Raw genomic sequence first — 22,226 nt, forward strand, 5'->3', positions numbered from 1 at the left:
GTGATGAAGGAGGTTGTCTAGAAAGAGGTAATCAAGTGGTTAGATTCAGGCATTATTTTTCCCATTTCGGACAACAAGTAGGTGAGCCCGGTGCAATGCGTCCCGAAGAAAGGAGGGATGACAGTTTTGACAAATGACAAAAACGAGCTCATTCCGGCTAGAACAATCACTGGATGGAGAATCTGCATGGATTATCGCAAGTTGACCGAGGCAACCAGAAAGGATCACTATCCCATTCCCTTCATAGATCAAATGCTAGACAGGTTAGCCGGGCAAGAGTTTTATTGTTTTCTAGATGGATATTCTGGCTACAATCAGATAGCTGTTGCTCCGGAGGATCAGGAGAAGACCATGTTTACATGCCCATATGGTACATATGCGTTCAAACACATGTCATTTGGGTTGTGTAATGCACCGACGACTTTCCAAAGGTGTATGATGGCTATCTTTTCATAGATGGTTGAGGACTTCGTAAAAGTGTTCATGGATGATTTTTCGGTATTTGGGAACTCTTTTGAGGTTTTCCTGAAGAATCTAGACCGAGTACTTGCGAGATGTGAAGAGACTAACCTGGTCTTGAATTGGGAAAAATATCACTTTATGGTCCGAGAAGGTATCGTCCTTGGGCATAAGGTTTCAAAGAGAGGGCTGGAGGTGGATCGTGCTAAAGTGGAGGTCATTGAGAAGCTGCCACCCCTGTATCAGTCAAGGGTGTGCGCAGTTTCCTCAGGTTTGCAGGATTCTACAGACGCTTCATAAAGGATTTTTCAAAGATCTCAAGTCCGATGTGCAGGTTACTTGAAAATGAGGTAAAATTCCTATTCGATGATACCTGTATTAAGGCCTTTGAAGGTCTGAAGAAGAGGTTGGTAACCGCACTAATAATCATTGCACCTTTCTGGAACTTGCCATTCGAGTTGATGTGTGATGCAAGTAACAATGCTATGGGCGTTGTGTTAGGACAACGACGAGAGAAAGTTTTTCATTCTATCTACTATGCTAGCAAGATGTTAGACGCTGCCCAAATGAATTACACTGTGACAGAGAAGGAGTTGCTAGCTGTGGTTTCTGCGTTTGATAAGTTTCGATCCTATCTCGTTGGGACACTTGTTATTGTCTATGCAGACCACGCAGCCATTCGCTACTTGTTCAGCAAGAAGGATGCTAAACCCAGGTTGATTCGCTGGATTCTCCTTTTGCAGGAATTTGTTATTGAGATTAAGGATCGCAAGGGAGCTGAGAACCAAGTCGCAGACCACTTGTCTAGCTTGGACAACCATAATCATTTTGTGGAGGATGTCCAATTCGAGAGTCGTTCCCTGATGAGCATCTATTTGCTATTCCCGCGGCCGAAGTCCCATGGTATGCTGATATTGTGAACCTGATAGTAAGTGGGGTGTACCCCCCAGAAGCCACCTCACAGCAGAGAAAGAAGTTGTATCATGACTCCCGATTTTACATATGGGATGAGCCGTATTTGTTCAAGTAAGGGACTGATCAGTTAGTGCGGAGATGCATTCCACAGACCGAGGTGAATCAAGTGTTGGAGAGTTGTCATTCTTCCCCATATGGAGGGCACTTTCAGGGTGATCATACTGCTGCTAAGGTGTTACAATCTGGCTTCTTTTGGCCCACTATTTTCAAAGATGCTCATGCATTTGCTAGAAGTTGCGACAGATGCCAACGAACGGGCAACATCTCTAAGAGGCACAAAATGCCTCTGACAAACATATTGGAGGTAGAAATATTTGATGTCTGGGGCATCGATTTTATGGGTCCCTTCCCACCTTCTTTCGGTAACAAGTATATTCTGCTTGCTATCGACTATGTTTCAAAATGGGTAAAGGCAGTGCCTCTCCCAACCAATGATGCGAAGGTGGTGGTAAATTTTGTGCGAAAGAACATCTTCGCAAGGTTTGGAACCCCGCGGGCAATGATTAGTGATGGTGATGCTCACTTCTGCAACAACTTGTTAAAGAACCTTCTAGCAAAGTATGGGGTGAAGCATAAAGTTTCTACAACTTACCACCCACAGACATGCGGACAAGTAGAGGTCTCGAACAGAGAAGTGAAGCAAATCCTAGAGAAGACCGTGAATTCTTAGAGGAAGGACTGGGCAATGAAGTTGGATGACGCCTTGTGGGCGTATCGCACAGCATATAAAACCCCCATCGGAGCGCCTCCTTACAGGATAGTTTATGGGAAAACGTGCCATCTGCCGTTTGAATTAGAGCATAAAGCATATTGCGCAATAAAAAAGATCAATATTGATATGAATCTAGCTGGAGAGAAGAGATTGCTTCAATTACATGAGCTTGATGAATTCAGACTAGGGGTGTATGACAATGCAAAGCTATACAAGGAGAAGACTAAGAGATGGCACGACAAGCATATTCAGCATCGTGAGTTCGTGCCAGGGTAGCAGGTACTACTCTTTAACTCGAGACTGAGGTTGTTTTCGGGAAGCTTAAGTCCCGTTGGTCTGGACCATTTGTAGTGACCAGAATCACCCCCTATGGTGCAGTCGAGATACAAACCATGGATGGGGTGCGCAAGTTCTTGGTGAATGGGCAGCGTCTCAAGCGATATTGGGGAGGTGATTTTGACAAAGAGAAGGAGCCAGTGCTCCTTAATGATGAGTAGAAAAGAATCTACGTCGTGCCGCGACGTTAACTAAGGCGCTTATCGGGAGGCAACTCGAGTTTGTAATGTAACAATTCAAAATAAAAGAAAAGCACAAAAAGCGTCATGCCACGACCTTAAGTAAGGCGCTGGTCGGGAGGCAACCTAACTTTTGTAGCATATACGTCATGTTTGTTCATGTTGCAGGGCAAAAAGAGGCACGGGAACTCGAAACGAATGCAAAACAGTAAGAATCGAGATCCAGGTTTGTTTGTATTTTGCCTATGCGTCGCATGGGAATCGCACACAAGGTAAGCAGCCCAAAAATTTGGCTAAGTATGATGTTCAGAAGGGGGGGGGGGGTGTTGTGCGTTGGTCATACGTCGCATGGCCAGCGTACGCTCTCCACTCAGAGTAAAAAATTTGACTATGTATAAAGTTCAGAAGGGGTGGGGGGGTGTTGTGCGTTGGTCATGCGTCGCATGGCCAGCGCACGTTCGACACTCAGAGTGGGGGTGTTGAGCGTTGGTCATGCGTCGCATGGCCAGCGTACGGGTCGACCCGGTTTGATTTCTTTTAAAAGAATAAGACACGGACGACCCCTCAATAACCCTCACTTCTCACCAACTGTCACCCTCTCTCTACAAAACACCCCCACTCGAACCCAAATCCTAAAACCCTTCTCCCGATCCCTTTCAACTCTAAGGAAGGTAGTGTTAATCATCTCACATTGCAACACAAGGTAAGATTTTGTGTGCTTTCACTCATGGAAACCCCTTCCCTTTTTTCCCATTTGTGTTGATATGGAACATTGATAAACCAGGGGTTATGGGGTTGGGGAAAATTGGGGGGAGGGTTTGGTATTGTTGTGTTGGTAATGGGTGTTGGATGCAAAAACAATGATTCCCAAAAATAAGGAAGGGTTTTATAATCCTCCATTGTTGCAAAACTCCAAGGGATAGTTCTATGCACACAAGTTGTTTGATAAAATTCCCAAATCAAATTTCTTGTGATTTTTGTGAAGTCTTGAGTAGCAAATAAACTTGAAACAACATTCAAAGCCATGGGGAATTGCCGTGAACAACCATATCTAAGATAAAGATAAGTGCATTCTCATTTTAAATTTGGGATCTTATTGATAATTGATTTGGTCTCTATGAATGATTCAATAGAGCTTTTCGTATTATCCAAGCAAATTCAAAGTGGATTCTCATTATCATTTGGGAATCTTATTGATAGACTGATTTGATAGCAGTTTCCAATTCAAAACCGCCATTATTTTAGGCCGTCACTTAGGCTTCTTTTGTATTTTTTTGTTATAAAAAATGCAATAAAAAAACAGTGTTAGAACAAGAAAAATACATCCGAAAAAGAAGTCTTCATACAAGATAAAGTTGACATATATATACACATACTAGTCTCTCTGGACGTGCGTTGCACGTTTATTTCAAGTTATTAGTATAATTTTTTATTGTATAATATTAAATTTTAATCATATGGATATTTTAAAAATATTACTTGAGTGATAAAGCCCTGTCGACGTACATTATTTACAAATCAATGTTATTTTATAATTTTATTCATTATTCAACATAAGAGAGTTACGTTCTGCTCGGTTTCTTTTTCATAATAACACACAAATTTAACTTGAGATAATTAAGCACAAATTGTTTATGAATTGTGATTCATGTGTGAAAAAATCACTGTTAAAAGCCTTAAATCATACTGTTTACCCCAAATTTGGATAATCAATTAAATTTGTGAGTAGGTATAGGATATGTGGTTAAACCTCAATCTATTTGGTGGAAAAAGATATGTATGGATATTATATGAAGAAAGTAATAATGATCAGAGATTCGTTATAGATTTGAGTGTCTATTAATATATGAGTACTACTTAATTGAACAAACTTAAGGGATGAACACAATGAATCCGGACCAAAGTCCGATATTGAGAGAGAGATTTGTATATATTTTCTAGTACAAAATGTTCTTGATATGAGGAAGCCCACCCCCTAAAAGTGGGGCTATGACCCCTATTTAGAGTATTGCCCCATGGGCTTCATACAACATGAGGCCTCTAAAAAAATAAAGAAAAAACTCTGAAATGGATTAGGTTGGATTACGTTGGCCGTACGGTCTGACACCCGTACGATTGGCAGTTGAACATGGCAGGACAGTACCGACACGTGGCAATCGCGCAACGAATCTCCCGGACCAACGGCCACGATCAAACGGACTGTCGTCCACGATCAAACGGACCAACGGCCACGATCAACTCGGCTATGGAGAAACCGGACCAAATAATGTTCTTCCCTCTCTTCCTTCGGTCTCTGGTCTTACCGGTTTAACATTCATCCGGTATTTACCGTATACAGATAGTCCCCACACTTTTCAGACCGTAGTTTATCAGAGTAACAGGAAGTGCATCAAGAAACCGGTGGCTCGATTTATCCGTTGTTATCTTTTCATTTTGGCGGGAACAATTGTGTCACGTCCCTCTGTCATCGGCCACGTGTTCTCATCCCGGATGGTCAACTCTGACAACCGTCGTAACGCACGTCGCTTCAAGTCATTCCTAATTAATTATGGGACACGTGGCACTCCCCGGTTGGCTGGGAACTGTAACCGCCTGGATCCCACATCTATATAACGTCTTCCAACACTTCATTTTTTCATTTTACGATCCCTTCAATCTCTATCGCCAATCCTTCACTTCTTATACCTTCAATTCTCCACTTCATTTCTTACTGCTTCAGTTCTTCATTTCTTCTTCATTTCACTTTTCATTCCATATTTCTCGTTGATTCATTACTGACATTACGTGAACGAAAATAGCTTTGCCACCTCCTTCATCTAACCATTTTTTGTTGAGTGTGCTATTGCTTCTTCCTCTTGTTCTTGACCATTTTTGAATTCTTAACTCCCTTTTCGAATTCATCCAATCTCTCTTTTCCATATTTTCAAATGTCTGCCAACACCGAAACCACTTCCCATGATGTTCCCTCGGTTTCTTCTCAAGGAACCGAGCCAACTTCGCCGCCTAAGGCAAAAACCGCCTTCGAGCCTACTGCTTCAGACATTGTACCGGCCAAACCTAATTTCAACAAAGATTTTGAGGTTGAAAAACCTTCTCCGGTATCCGATAGAGGGTTTGATGTGAGACGATATCCCTCATCCATTACCGAGGATAAACTCGACTTAGTCCGGGCTGATTGTGGATGGGACAACCCCTCAGTCCAAGTTTTTGCCCCCGGGCCAGACGAATCAGTCACTGACCATCGGGAGGGCTTCCTATATGTTTATACTTATCCTTTCACCCTCAAACTCGACCTCCCGGTCTATCCGGTCGTCTTAGACATGTGCCGGACTTACAAAGTAACCTTGGCACAGATTGGTCCGATTGTTTGGAGGGCCGTGGCCTGCTTCCGGCTGTTGGCCAATAATGCAGGAAAGGAATTCACGCTGTCCCACTTAAAACGGTTATACTCCCCGAGGTTGTTCTGGGGTGGTGTAATAAAACTCGCAAAGCGTAGCCGGAATCCAATTTTCTCGAAATGGACGAAGACAGAGATCGGGGTTGGTTGGAGCGATATGTCCGGGTTCGGACCTCGGACATTATTCCGGACAACTACATGCCTTTTCCGGAAAGGTGGAATAATAATCGTAAGTCTGAACTTTTTTAATAATTGTTTTTGTATGTTTTGTCGAACTTCAGTTCTTCCACCTTCTCACTAATTTTCTTATTTATGTTAGTCGTGGTTTGGATTCCTCCGGTCGTCTGGGATCTCAACGAATGGGTTACTGCTCTCCTCAGCCAACATGCCAACGACGATCGGACGTGGGGACACCTGTCACGTGGCCGATGGTTTGCCCAGAACCACGATAATACTTTGCTTCTATATGTATTCATTGCATCTTGTACCCTTCTGTAACATCTTCGATTTTCAAGCTTACCCAAAGGCTCGGCGGATCCAAGGTCGGAGTCAGCAGCTAAACCCGCAACGTCGGCACCCGAGTTTGATTAAGCGGGTGCATCTCGTATCCATACTGCCGCCGCTAGGAGAAAAAGGCCCTCGGAGAAAGGGCAGAAACAGAAGAAAAGGGCGAGGAGCGTCGTTAGAACTTTAAGGGATGAAGCAGGGCCCGAGCTCCTCGTTCGGAGGATAAGTGTGGCCCCTTACGTGGCTCCCATTCCGGAGGAGGGTATCATCATCCCACCATCTTCTTCAGCCGGGGAATGACCTTCAGCTCCGGCCTTACACACAGGTGGGGAAGGAATTCATTACCCGATTCCTCTAAGGTCGATTGAATTCGTTGATATTTCAGGTGATAATTCTTTCGAAGAAACCCCCCTGCAACGGACAAGAAGACCCGGGAAGGCAACTGCTACTGAAGTTGGTCAAAGAACTGAGCCGGTCCCCCTGACCGAAGTCCCCACAGATGTTGGTCCGCTGCCCGACTATGAGACTGCCGCACCTTCGGAGATCCCTGTCTTTGCCAAAGCTGCTGAGGTCCCTCCAAGTTCTCCAACTCCGGCCTCAAGACCGGATGAGTTTGATGAAATGTTCGCGGACACTCCTCCTGCTACCGGCGAAGCTGCCGGTTTCGGACATCTTCCGATCCCTCGAGCCACGAGGGCGGCTAGTCGGACCACCATGTCCGGTGCCAGGGATAGCTTGGTGCGCACCTTTTCAGCCCCCAGTGTGAACTGAGGAGGACGAGATCGGATATGATCACCGTTCCCGAGGATTGCAGCTTTCTTTCTCGCCCGGTGGGTGTGGCAAGCTACCTGAGGCCCCTGGTCTCGGACTCGGACAAGCGAAAGATGAATGGGGTCCCTTGGCAGTGCCTCATTAACAAGGGTATGCACGCGGAAAATCGGGTAAATTTATCAGCTATCCTTGCATAATTTTATTGAGAATTTTAGTCTCGTTGGTTCAAGTTTTTAACTTGCTTCATTTGCAGAGTGTGGTGCTCATCAACGAGGCTTTCGTCCATGCCCAGCAAGAGGTGGACGATCTCAAGGGCCAGCTGGACGCTCAAAGCCGAGAGACGGAGAAATTTCTGCACCTTCTGCGGGTGAAGGTAGATGAGTTGAACCAAGCAGTTACTCTTTCCAACCTCCGACCCGAGCTCGATGCAACAAAGGCCGAAAATCGCTAATTAAAGGGTGAGCTAGCCGAGATGGTCGAATATAACCAGCGCCTCAAAAGCGGACAAGATCGGCCTTAGCCGAGACAACACTCATTTATCCTCAAGGCTTGGTAAGCTTGAAACCACCATCACTTAACTCCGGGAGGAGCTAGACTCTGTCAAGTCTGATGCTACGAGCATGGCCGAGAGGCATCGGCTGCTCGAATCTGAGAATGTCCGGTACAAAGAGCGTATGAGGGTGCTCGAGGAGAAGGCGGAGAAGAGGGCCCAAATATGTGATGATCTAAAAACCTAGCTCCAGGAGACGGTCGATGCTAATGACACTCTCAAGGCCGAGCTCGAGTCGTACATTCAAATGCAAAGTGTCCTCGAAGAGGCTCGGGATGTTCAGGTGGCAAAGCTAGCCCAGGACGAGGCCGATTTGGAAGAAGCTCCAAAGAGCGTGGAGGCCGCCGAGGCTCATACTACCATTGCTGCTGAGTATGAAAAATGGAAGTCTCGGAGGATCACCCTTGAGCAAGCCGAGCATGGATTTGCGGATCTTCCTGCCCTGATTCTCGAGGCTAAAAAAGTCGAGCAAGAGGCTAAGGGTGCCCTCGGGGATGACTCCGATGACTCCGAGCAGACAGTGTCCGAACACTCTGGATCAAGCCATACCGGATAGATTAGGGCCTGTACTTCGCCATACCGGATGGATTAGGGCCTTTTATTTTTTTTTCCTTTGTAGGAGTCTCCGATGTAAAATCTTTTGTATAAATAGAACATGCATTTTTCTTTACCTTGTTTGAATGTTCGTTATGACTTCTGCCCAAATTGTCGGTCCGTTTTAAGGAGTCATTATTTCGGACTGTGCCTGAATATCGGCTTTTCTCTTCATCCGGTACATTTTGTCCGTGAATTTTTGGAGTTTTTTCCCTTAGCTAAATTTTGATGTAAAAGTCCCCGTTTGTGGGATTAACAACTTTGGCTCGGTTCACTATGACCTTGTTGCCTTTGTCGAATTTCGACCGCAGTGCCCGGAATAGGGTATATGAATGAAGTACTGTCGAAATACGGCGACAATCATCGGGGTAAAGTGTTTTACCAGGAAGACATCCGAGATATCGTTATCCGAACTTTCGATAATTTTTGCATTGCAAGTATTTATATACATGAGAATGAATTTTTTCCTTATGCTTTTGCCGTAACAAATACTAAATGGACACGATTCATTCTGATCGTTTGGTTCTTATATCGAAACCTACTGCAGAAGGTCCGGGTCTTGGTTTTGCCGTACCAAATATTGAGTGGACACGATTCATTCTGATCGTTTGGTCCTTACATCGAACCTAATAGAAAAGGTCCGGTTTTGATTTGTTGAGCTTCTCCGTTTTCTGTTGACCGGAGTAAACTTCGATATGGGCGTAATAGTCCCCTAGCGCTTATCCGAGCTGCAAGATCGGGTAAGCACTATTAAGTCCCCATTCGTAGGGTGTGGCCCCGAGTTTCCGGGCGTTTGTCCTTGTCTTCGTCGAGTAACACGTTGTATTTGTTGCCTCATTAAAAACCTTGTCGGAAAACCCATTTTGGGACAAAACCGTACTAAGGAAAAGAGTGCAACACGTGTTTTCAGAACTAGATTCTAACTTTATCTAGTACTTGACCTCCTGCAAAAGAGAAAGGTTAAAATAAAAACGCGGGGAGTCCATACCTTAGCAGTAGTATCTTTTCAGATGAGCCACATTCCAGTTATTGCACAACTGTTGCCCGTCCATGGATTCCAACTGGTACGATCCTTTGCCAGTTATCTCAGTTATCTTGTACGGTCCTTCCCAGTTCGGACCTAGTTTTCCTTCGTTGGGATTCTTGGTGTTCAAGGTAACTTTTCGAAGCACCAAGTCCCCAACTTGGAAATGCCAAAAATTGGCTCTCCAATTGTAGTACCTTTCCATTCTCTGTTTCTAGGCTGCAATACGGACCAACGCGTTTTCGCGTAGTTCGTCCGTGAGGTCGAGTTTTACGGCCATGGCCTCCTCGTTTGACTCCTCGGTGGTATAGCTGAACCGGAGAGTCGGTTCACCAATTTCTATGAGAATAAGGGCTTCGACCCCGTAGACCAACGAGAAAGGAGTTTCTCCCGTGCTAGATTTCGATGTGGTTCTGTAAGCCCACAATACCTTCGGTAATATTTCCCTCCAGTGATGCTTTGATGCTTTGAGTCTTTTCCTCAGATTTTATTGTTTTGTTCGTGGATTCCGCCTGTCCATTCGCACACGGGTGATATGGAGTTGATACAATTTTCCTGATCTTCAACCCTTCGAGAAAATCGTTGACTTTGACGCCTATGAACTGGGGACCGTTATCACAAGTTATCTCGGCAGGGATGCCGAAACGACAGATAATGTGGTCCCATATGAAGTCAATGACCTTCTTTTCTCTAATTTTTTCGAAGGCCAGTGCTTCAACCCATTTGGAGAAATAGTCAGTCATAAACAAAATAAATCGGGCTTTACCTGGTGCTCATGGTAATGGACCAACAATGTCCATTCCCCACTTCATGAAAGGCCACGGTGACACCACCGAATGCAACAACTCCTCGGGCTGATGAATCATCGGAGCATGTCTTTGATACCCGTCACATTTCTGGCCAAAAGTCTTTGAGTCTTCCTCCATCCGATTCCACTAATAACCGGCCCTGATAATCTTTCGGACCAGAGCTTCAGCACCAGAGTGGTTACCGCAGGTTCCTTCGTGCACCACTCTCATCACAAACCCCGTTTCTCCGGGATCCAAACACTTAGCCAAGGGTCCGAAGAAAGATCGTCGATACAATTAGCCGTCTACCAAGCATAAACGCGCAACTTTCGTCCTTAATGACCGTGATTCTTTTGGGTCGTTCGGGAGCTTTCCCTCACGTAAGTAATCGATGTACTTTTTGCGCCAATCCCAAGTTAAAACCATTGTGTTTATTTCGGCATGTCCGTTTTCTATCGCCGTATTCATCAAGTGTACCTTAGTCCCGGCGTTGATTTCTTCCCCTTTAATCGAAGATCCCAAATTGGCTAATGCATCGGCTTCACTATTCTGCTCCCTCGGTACATGCCGTATGGTCCATTCTTTAAATCGGTGTAGTATCACTTGGATTTTTTCCAGATACCTTTGTATTTGTTCGTCCTTGACCTCGAAGACGCCGTTCACCTGGTTTACGACCAAGAGCGAATCACACTTCGCCTCGATTATTTTGGCCCCCATACTCTGGGCTAATTCCAAACCTGCAATCATAGCCTCATACTCGGCTTCATTGTTAGTCAATTTAACAGTTCTAATGGATTGTCGAACGGCATCCCCGGCCGGGGTTCTAAGGACAATTCCTAGCCCGGAACCTTTGAGGTTCGAGGCCCCGTCCGTGTGTAGCGACCAAATACCTGAGGCTTTCCCCGAGGTTAGCAGAAGTTCTTTCTCAACCTCGAGGACCATAGCCGGGGTGAAATCTACCACAAAATCGGCCAAGATCTGGGACTTGATGACTGTTCGAGGTTTGTATTCGATATCATATCCGCTAATTTCTACGACCCACTTAGTTAGTCTACCCGATAATTCCGGTTTATGCATGATATTTTTTAGGGGGTAAGTAGTCACTACACATATCGGATGGCATTGAAAGTAGGGCTTGAGTTTTCTAGAAGCACTTACCAATGCCAATGCCAACTTTTCCAAGTGGGGATAATGTTACACCTAGGAAATTTCTCCGTAAACGTACAACGAGTAGACCAATGAAGTGTATGAGTGTGCGATGTTTTACTAAGTAGGGAATGACTATTTATAAATTTTGGAAATGAGAAAGTTACAGATTTGCACTTCGACCCAGTGGGTCGTAAAATAGAATACGGCCCGTAAAGTGGTTTACGGACCATAAACTGCCATCGTCCTTCAACATTCCAAAAACTTCAACTTTCTGCCAAATGACGAAATGGTTAAATACGACTCAGAATACGGACCGTAAATCGAAATACGACCCGTAAACTGCGACCGTAAACCACCATGACTCCAGCAAACCTTTCTGTTTCTGATATGCTTAAATACGGTCGTGATGGACGGACCGTAAACCAGAATACTGCCCGTAAACTGGGTTTACGGCCACTGTGCACCCGACTACTGTTCATTAAAAAACAGGTTTTGAGTTATTAAAAGGGACCCTAAGCTCATTTATTCATTTCTCGTCTACACGACTCAAGAAGTCTCTAGAACACTCTAAACACTTCATTCACAACCCTTCAAGAGAACCAAAGGAAAATCAAGGTCAATAACATCAAATCCATGAAATCAAGTGTAAGAATCACACTAAAGTTCATCTTTCTCAAGAAAACCCAAAGGAAGCAAAGTAGGGTTTTGGTGCTAAAGGAGTAATTCCATTCAAGGCTTGTTCAACCATCATCGAAGGTAAGTTTCATGACTAAACCATGTTGTTTAAGGTATTGGAAGGGTAAGATACTTGAATTGTAGAAAAACATAGGAAGTGGGTCATTAATGAGTGAATAGTTTCGTGGTTGGAAGGTAGTTGGACTGAATCATAAATGTTGGTGTGTTGTGATTATGAATACACTATAAATGACATTTAGACCATGAAATAAGTATTATATACGAGGAAACGCGATAGTAAGCTATAACCATAAATGTGGAGAAATTGAAGAGAAATGGTGGATTGTGGTCAATGTATATAAATGATGATTGTTGATTGTAATATTGTGAATGTTGTTGTGAGCGTTTGAGAGTTGATATAGAATATGAGAAAAGTAGTATAACCAAAGGAAGTGCAACCCAATTTTCCCTAGAAATAGTAGCGCGTTCTTATAATCGATTAACTAACGTAAATGTGAATTCTCTTTGAAGGTAGAAACGTGATATCGAAGGAGAACAAGCGAACGATAGCTTAGTTAAACTTCAAAGGTATGTGAGGCTAGCCCTTTCCTTCTAATGGCATGAATCTTCTAGCATGATTTTCCTTCCTCCTCATGAGTTCCTATATTCCAGAAAGCTAAGAGCCTATGTCTATGAATAGCTATATAAGATAGAAGATGTGACATGATGATTCTAAAATGTTAAAGATGTTATTTATTACTTACACTCACCTTATATGATAATCCCTTCAAGGTGAAGCAGAATGTCAATGATTACTCCATAATGAAATCGGGGGATCACGACCTTACGTCACCCCGATCGAGTAAAGTTGTCCATAAGACTTATGCATGTGTCATGATAAGCATGTTACGATAAGCATATTATGATGAGCATGTATGATGATGATTTAACACCGTGCCTAGTTGGTCGGGCAGTCACCGCTAAGGCGGGAAGCTATACGATACACCATGGCCAAATGGCATGGGCAGACACCACTAGTGGGCGGCATGAGATGATACCCCAGACGCGGGAGGCCTGGACGCAGGCTAATGTTATGATTACCATACCGATCCGATATGGACGGGCTGTTTATGCATTATCACACCGTACCTATATGGGCGGGCAGCTTATACATTTATGTATAAATAACATGATGATGAGTATGAGTAAGACAGTATGCATTATTTCTTTTATATTTGACAGTCAGATACAGATGTTTCATATTGATATTTGATTATCATTGTCTTATTTCATTGTTTATGCCTCTCATACTCAGTATAATGTTCGTACTGACGTCCGTTTTCTTTGGACGCTGTGATCATGCCCACAGGTAGACAGGGAGGAGAGCTCGACCCAGACCAGCAGTAGCCGTCAGCTGATTGAAAGCACTCCTTTGTTCGGAGGTGCTTATGACGATTCTTCTGTGTATATTCATGTATATATATTTTTGGGCATGACGGGGTCTTGTCCCGTCCTTATGTTTAGTAATCCAGTAGAGGCTCGTAGATGCGCAATGTGGGTTAGATGGTCTCACGAGAATGCTATTATATGTATATATCATTTTGATGGCCGAGAGGCAAATGTATATAAAAGTGCTTATGTTTCCATATAAAATATGATTTTCTTGTAATTTGAGTATAAAGCTGATAAAAGACCATTAAATGAGCAAGATGAGTAGTAGAACGAGTGGTGCTCGGTGGCTAGCCCCGGGTACCCGTCACGGCCCCTAGCTGGGTCGTAACAGATAACGGGTCTCCGCATCCCCCAATGTTCTACTTACATAATAAATAGGGAATTGCGTACCTTATTCTTCTCGGAACAAAACGCCACTTACCGCTACCTCGGAGATAGCAAGGTAGAGAAAAAACTGCTCGTCCGCTTTTGGTGTGTGCAACAGCGGTGGGCTGGACAAGTATCGCTTTAGTTCTTGTAAAGATCTTTGACACTCCGGTGTCCAAACAAAATCGTTCTTCTTCCTTAGTAAGGATAAGAAACGATGACTCTTATCCGAGGACCTCGATATGAAGCGACTCAATGCCGCTATCCTTCCGGTGAGCCTCTGCACTCCGTTGACATTATTCACTACCTCGATGTCCTCGATGGCCTTGATCTTGTCCGGGTTGATTTCAATCCCCCGGTTTGACACCATGAAACCCAAAAATTTGCTAGACCGGACACCGAAGGTATATTTTTGCGGGTTGAGCTTCATGTTATACTTGCGGAGTACATCGAAGGTTTCCTGCAAATGTTTTAAATGGTCCTCTGTTTCCATGGACTTGACCACCATGTCATCAATATAAACTTCTATTGTTTTCCTTATTTGTTCTTCGAACATCCCATTAACTAGGCGTTGGTAAGTTGCACGGGCATTTTTTAGCCCAAAAGGCATGACATTATAACAGTAAGTCCCATATCAGGTAATAAATGATGTTTTCTCTTGATCCTCCGGGTGCATCTGAATTTGGTTATACCTGGAGTAGGCATCGAGAAAACTTAACATCTCATGCCCGACCGTCGCATCGATCATTCTATCGATGTGAGGCAACGGAAATGAATCCTTCGAGCATGCTTTGTTTAGATCCTTGTAATCAACACACATTCGAAATTTATTACCTTTCTTCAGCACCACTACTACGTTAGCTAGCCAGTCCGGTACTTTACCTCCCGGATAGAGCCTATGTTCAAAAGCTTTGTTACATCGTCTTTTACGAAGGCGTGTTTCACTTCTGCCATGGACCTTCTCTTCTGCTTTACCGGGGGAAACCTCCTGTCCAAACTGAGCTTGTGAGTTGTTACTTCCGGTGGTATACCTGTCATATCTATGTGGGACCAAGCAAAGCAATCGGCATTATCTCGAAGAAATTCAATTAACTTGTTCCTGAGCTCCGAGGTTAACCCCGTGCCCAGGTATACCTTTCTGTCCGGTAAATATTCGAACAAGATTATCTACTCCAGCTCCTCTACTGTTGACTTGGTTGCATCCGAGTCATCTGGCATGACGAATGAGCTGGGTACACCAAAATCATCCTCTTCATACCCCGGATCTAACCCAGACTGCTTTGATTGCTATTTGGTGCCCTTTTCCCCGGTTGAATCTTCTTCCTTTTGATCCGATTTTTTAGGCTGAGGTGTCGCTTCCTCGATCGCGAACATCTCCCTTGAAGTGGGTTGTTCACCTCGGATGGTTTTTATCCCCTCCGGAGTCGGGAATTTTAGCAGCTGATGCAATGTCGATGGCATGGCCCTCATGCTATGTATCCAGGGTCTACCAAGTAATGCATTATACTTCATATCTCCTTCGATTACATAGAACACCGTTTGCTGGATAGTGCCATCGATGTTTACCGGCAATAAGATCTCCCCCTTTGTGGTTTCGCTTGCCATGTTGAACCCGCTGAGTACCCGGGCTACCGGTACTGTCACACCCTAATCTTGACAGGGCATGATGGGCACCCAACTCTCTTCAGAGTCGAGCGAACCCTTAAACGTTCACTTTACCAAAACCTGTCATTTCAAAAACTTTTAAAAACATGAAACTTTTTCACATAGAGATCGTTCTCTTTATACAGATTATGAAAACTTTCAATCAATCACGTACTTTAAACCAACTGAAATCATCTGAAAATACATACTCTTTTAACATCTACAAATGATTCACACTTCTCGACGCCCTATCCACAAGACACTGTCTGCAAAGTCTCTAACATATACGAAATACCATGACATAAGTACTTTGACTCGGCAATACTCCGAACTGAGATGGAGCTTGCCAATCCCGCTCGAACACCTTTAGCAAAGTCTTCTACTCATCTGGGTATACCTGCGTGGCATGAAACGCAACCCCCGAAGAAAGGGGGTCAGTACGGAATATGTACTGAATATGTAAAGCGGTAACAAATCATAACCATAGCTTAATTTAGGGGAGAAGAAATCACAGTCAAACTCAATACCTGCAGCCTTCGCTGGAAGAAGCATAAATGTATACACGAGGTCTCAAAACATTCCTTAAGTAAATAATGCAAGCGAGCGCACATTCTTTAAGTAGATGATGCAATCTAACATACTTACTGCTTCCAACATACTAACAAAATAGTCCCTTCGGACGGCCGCTTCCGGCATAGTAATGATGGCCCCTTCGGGCAGCCGCTTCTGGCTTAATAACAATGATGGCCCCTTCGGGCATGCCGTCGTCATAATAATGCTAGTCCTGGCCCCTTCGGGCATGCCGGTTCTGACATAATAATAATGATGGCCCCTTCGGGCAGCCGCTTCCGGCTTAATAATAATGATGGCCCCTTCGAGCATGCCGCGTCCGGCGTAATAATGATAATGGCTCCTTCGGGCATGCCGCTTGTGACATAATGATAATAGTCCTGGCCGCTTCGGGCATGCCACTGGCGACATAATAATAATGATGGCCCCTTCGGGCATGCCGCTTCCGGCATAATAGTAATGATGATGGCCCCTTCGGGCATGTATGTAAATATGCAAATGCATGAAAATCTTTGAAAACCATCGAAAGACTTCCTTCGGAGCAACTTTAATTTCAAAACGGGAACTTCTTCCCTTTTTCTTAAAAACGGGGACTCCTTCTCTTTTTCATTTCTCAAACTATCATGTATCACTTAGTCACGTCATGAAATCGTCTAATAGCTTTAGGCTCGAAATTGTCGCACCCCCTTCGGAGTGGTTTTTAGAAAGTCTAAATAATAAAATCTCGCACCCCCTTCGGAGTGATTTTGAAAATCAACTTTATGTTTCCTTTAGTACAAAACAAATCTTCTTGAAAACATTAGTAAACCACAAACACGTTTCAAGTAAATCCGAGTTAATATAGGAAAGTTAACAACCATACGCACGAGCAGGGCAGTGAGAACTAAATGCACACAAGTCATGGTTAAGTATACTTATCGATGCCTGAAGTCAACTTTTAAGACTCGATGGTTAAGTATACTTATCGATGCCTGAAGGCTCAGAAACAAGTTTCGGGGCAATCCGACCTAGTATGAGGAAGTTATGAGTGTTTGAAGTACAGAACCTTCTACGAACGTTTTAGAAGCTATTTTTGGAAAATTAAAGTAACAATCATACCAAGTACCTTTCAGCTATCGTTATGGACATCATTCATTATAGAACCCCTCATGAACGTTTCTAAAACAATCCGAGTTCACTTATGGAATTTATGAACGTTATTCATTATAGAAGCCTCTACGAGCATTTCCAAAACAATCCAAGTTAACACATGAAAATTATGAACGTTATTCACTATAGGAACCTCTACGAACATTTCCAAGACAATCCGAGACAATCTACGAAAGTTAGGAACATTACTGCTTACAAAACTCTTTAGACTTTTCTTGTCATTCAATCATACAATAAGCTCGGCTATACTAAGTAAACTCACATCAAGGAGTGAATAAGAGTCATTAACAAGTTGGGAATCAAGAATAGAGTTACCCCAAGATAAGTATCATAGCTTACTTAGCTCTAGGACATGCCAGAAGAAAAAAAAGGTAAGCTTTACATACCTGTTTCACGTACTATTAGCTACGCTTGATTGTCCAAGCTCGCTATCGCTAGTCTACATTCAAGAAGATTACACAATCATTAAACATATTGTCACACACTTGCCTTAGTCTTCCAAATAAATTCATTTATATTTTGCCGAAATTTCGGCAGCATTTCCCCTGTAAATACACCATCCCCGAGAATCCAACTCGGCCAATTTATCAACAACAAATCCCAGCAATCATATCTCCAACTTCAACAATTAATTCAAAACATATTCTAACTCTAGCAATCCTTCCTACACAATTTGACGGCATTCCTTTTATATTCAATTCAACCATATATAGTCAAGCTAACACCAATGATTTCACATTCAAGTATTAATCCGAAATCATTCTAACATGATTCAAGAACACTTCAAACAATTCAACCAACATACCACTTCACCCGAAACCTTCCAAATTCAACAATAACAATGACAACATATTCTCTTTCCTTCCAAATTCATAAACTACACCAACAATCTATATATTAACAATATCATTCACACAAACATAAGAAACCATACTAATGTCACATTAGTTTCTACAACAACCCACCACCAATTACAACTTCATTTCAAGCCGTCAAACCTTCATTTTCACCATGGAATTCATAACAACAACAATCAATATACTAAATAAAATCAATTCATCACTTCTTATCAACATAGCTCCTATTCGGCCAACACCCACACACATATATTTCATGAATTTCATCCACTTCTAGATACTATAACATGCACAAATCATCCATAACACATATAAAAGAGGATTGAATACATACCTTTCTCCATTTATCTCTCCTTTCTCGGCTAGAGTCCACACTTGCACAACAAATACTTTGCTCACTCCAACAATTACTCCATGTTAAAGAGGACCTTCCAATTAGTAGAAAAGCTAGAAGAAAATATTTTTTGATCAAGATTTTTGGTCCTCAAGTTTTCCTCCACCATGGCCGAATGGCCCTTGTACTTTTTCTCCAAGTTTCTTGAAAATTCCTAAGTGAGAAGAATGAAAAATGTGACCATTAAGTCATCTTTGGTCTTATTTATTTTAATTCCATGTGGGCCTTGGCCCACTCCAACATGGCTGGCCACCTTGGCCCATTTACTTAGGCCCACTTTTTTTTTTTTTTTTTGTTTTGCAATTCATGAAAATTTATTTTCCAAATTCCAAATTTGCCCTTGGCCTCCCTCCATTTTTCTATGAGCCATCTTGCGAATGTCCATTTTTGCCCCTAGCCTTTTTTAATATTTCTACATCAATAACTTCCATAAACAACTTGTGTGTTAAACAAGATAAAAATGTAGCCTTGCTCTTAACTTCCCCCAATTATCTCGAATTATCCGAATACGGAAAATACGGGATATAACAGGTACAATCTGATCGAGTAGCCTTAGTTGTTCGACCACTCTCCACCGGATGATGTTGGCCGAGCTACCTGGGTCAATCAAACTACTTTTAATTTGAGTTTTGAAGATAAGAATAGAGATTACCAATGCATCATTGTGCGATTGAATGATGCCTTCTGTGTCCTGAGATGGAACCCTCGGGTATGTAATCTCGGCCGCGCTTTTCACGCACAGCAGAGACCTTGGTTCGTTTCATCATCGGCCCTCGTGGGGTATCGGTGCCCCCAATTATCATGTTGATTATATGCTGGGGTTCTACTGGCTCGGCCCTTTTATGGGTCTCCCTTTCCTTGTAGTGACCTTTGGCTCTTTCACTCAGCAATTCTCGGAGATGGCTATTCTTCAGTAACCGGGCTACCTCCTCTCTTAACTGGTGACAATCCTCAGTTCTGTGTCCATGGGTTCCATGATATTCACATATCATGTTCTGGTCCCGCTGGCCTGGATCCGACCTTAGAGGTCTCGGCCATCTTACATCCGGAATACGGCCAATGGCCGATACGAGGTCCGAGGTGCTGATGTTGAAGTTGTACTCCGATATCCTCGGCGAATCTTTGTTGCCAGCAGAGCTTCCGGCATCACTCCTGAATGAGAGACCTCGACTGTTCGGCGGGCGCTCGACCCGTTTATCACCCCGACCGGAGAAATGGCTCGGACCAACCCTGGATTTCTCCGACCTGAAGCTTGGTTTCTCCGAATGGGAATATGGCCGATACCTTTCCCTTGATGACCTCGCCTCCGGTTCGTAATTTTTCCTTTGTGTCTCAAAAATTTTGTTCATGTTTACTGGCCCCGGGGGAAGCTCGAGTTGGTCATCCTCCACCCGAATCTTCGACTCGGATCGGTTATGGACATCTGCCCATGTCACTGCCTCGTATTCCAGCAAGCTTTCCTTTAATTTGAATGAAGCCGTCGAGCTCCGAACATTGAGCCCCATTGTGAAAGCTTGTGCAGCCCATTCCTCCGGAACCAGGGGGAGCTCCATTCGTTCCCTTTGGAACCGGTTGACAAATTCACGCAGTAACTCATCGTCTCTTTGGGCTATACGAAAAATATCCACCTTCCGAGCCTACACCTTTTTGGCTCCGGCATGTGCTTTTACGAACGCATCGGCGAGCATTTCGAAAGAAGTGATTGAATGCTCGGGCAGATGGTCGTACCAAGTCAATGCTCCTTTTGACAGAGTTTCCCCGAACTTTTTCAGCAACACGGATTCGATTTCATCTTCCTCCATATCATTGCCTTTTACAGCACAGGCATATGCGGTCACGTGTTCGTGAGGGTCCGTTGTGCCGTCATATTTTTGGATATCCGGCATTTTAAACCTCTTCGTGATCAATTTCGGAGCCGCACTCGGAGGAAAAGGCCTTTGGATGTACCTTTTTGAATTCGGCCCTTTCAAAATAGGCGAAGCCCCCGGGATTTGATCCACCCGAGAGTTGTATGTTTTCACCTTTTTTTCGGTCGAGTATACCCGCTTCGCCAACGTTTCGAGCATTCTCAGAACCTCGGTGGATGAACCAGCTCCGGACCCATTGCTTTCAACCATCCGTGCCTCATCTCTTCTGGGTTCAGCAACACCCTTCGCCTTATCCGGGGTCGTTTTATCTCTTCCATTTTGTAACTAGGCTATTGCGATTCCCTGTTCAGCAATCGCCGCTCTCTGTTCCTGCAACATTTCAAAAATTAAACATAAGTCAATATTACCATTCGGGGTATCTGGCTCTTTCCGACCTTGTGTCCGAGACAAAGTAATTGAATTGTGAGTATTTAAAGGGTCAGTGGACGGCTGGGCGGCATTCTCCTGGTCCACGGTGTTTTTTCGGTTGAGGCCCTCCCTCGAATTAACGGGGTTAGGGTCAGCGGGGTTTGGTAATCCTCGTGGCCCGCTGCCTTCATTTTCGGCCACGATCTCGTTGTTGTTGACGTGACCAGATTGCCCATTGTTAGCCATTTGGTCCGTTTTTTCAGAGACGAAAAGAAGATGTTTTTGATTTTGATGGGTAAGATAGAGATCAAGATCAAAGACCACTATTATCCTAGCCCCACGGTGGGCGCCAAAGTGTTTACCCCAAATTTGGATAATCAATTAAATTTGTAAGTAGGTATAGGATATGTGGTTAAGCCTCAATCTATTTGGTGGAAAACGATATGTATAGATATTATATGAAGAAAGTAATAAAGATCAGAGATTCGTTATAGATTTGAATGTCTATTAATATATGAGTACTACTTAATTGAACAAACTTAAGGGATGAACACAATGAATCCGGACCAAATTCCGATATTGAGAGAGAGATTTGTATATAATTTCTAGTACAAAATGTTCTTGATATAAGGAAGCTCACCCCCTAAAAGTGGGGCAATGACCCCTATTTATAGTATTGCCCCATGAGCTTTATACAACATGAGGCCCCTAAAAAAATAAAGAAAAAACTCTGTAATGGATTAGGTTGGATTAGGTTGGCCGTACGGTCTGACACCCGTACGATTGGCAGTTGAACATGGCAAGACGGTACCGACACGTGGCAATCGCGCAACGGATCTCCCGGACCAACGGCCACGATCAAACGGACTGACGGCCACGATCAAACGGACCAACGGCCACGATCAACTCGGCTATGGAGAAACCGGACCAAATAATGTTCTTCCCTCTCTTCCTTCGGTCTCTGGTCTTACTGGTTTAACATTCATCCGGTTTTTACCGTATACACATACCAGGATACAATATTTTCAAATAACCTAAATACTTATCTTATGAAAAAGAAGGTTGTGACTTGTGAATGATAACCATTATCACTTAAAATACTCATTAAAAAGGTTTTTCAACTTTACATTCTCTATATAAAAGCTAACAAAATTGTAAAACATTAATGTGTAAATAATAAATTATTGTTTGCAAATAATATATGTACGTATAAATGTCAACGAAATAAAGTGCTTTTATAAAAAAGGAATTGGACGATTAGCTTAAACAAAGCGAAGAGGGGGCCAAATCAAGGAGGAAGAATTACTTGTAAATTTACGTTAAAAAGCACCAAAACAGGCAATTTGTAGAAAACGCAGTAATTTGCAACTTAGCCACCATAATGATTTCTTCCACTATATTA

This window comes from Lycium barbarum, chromosome 5, assembly GCF_019175385.1.
Source record: "Lycium barbarum isolate Lr01 chromosome 5, ASM1917538v2, whole genome shotgun sequence".
Taxonomy (NCBI): Eukaryota; Viridiplantae; Streptophyta; class Magnoliopsida; order Solanales; family Solanaceae; genus Lycium; species Lycium barbarum.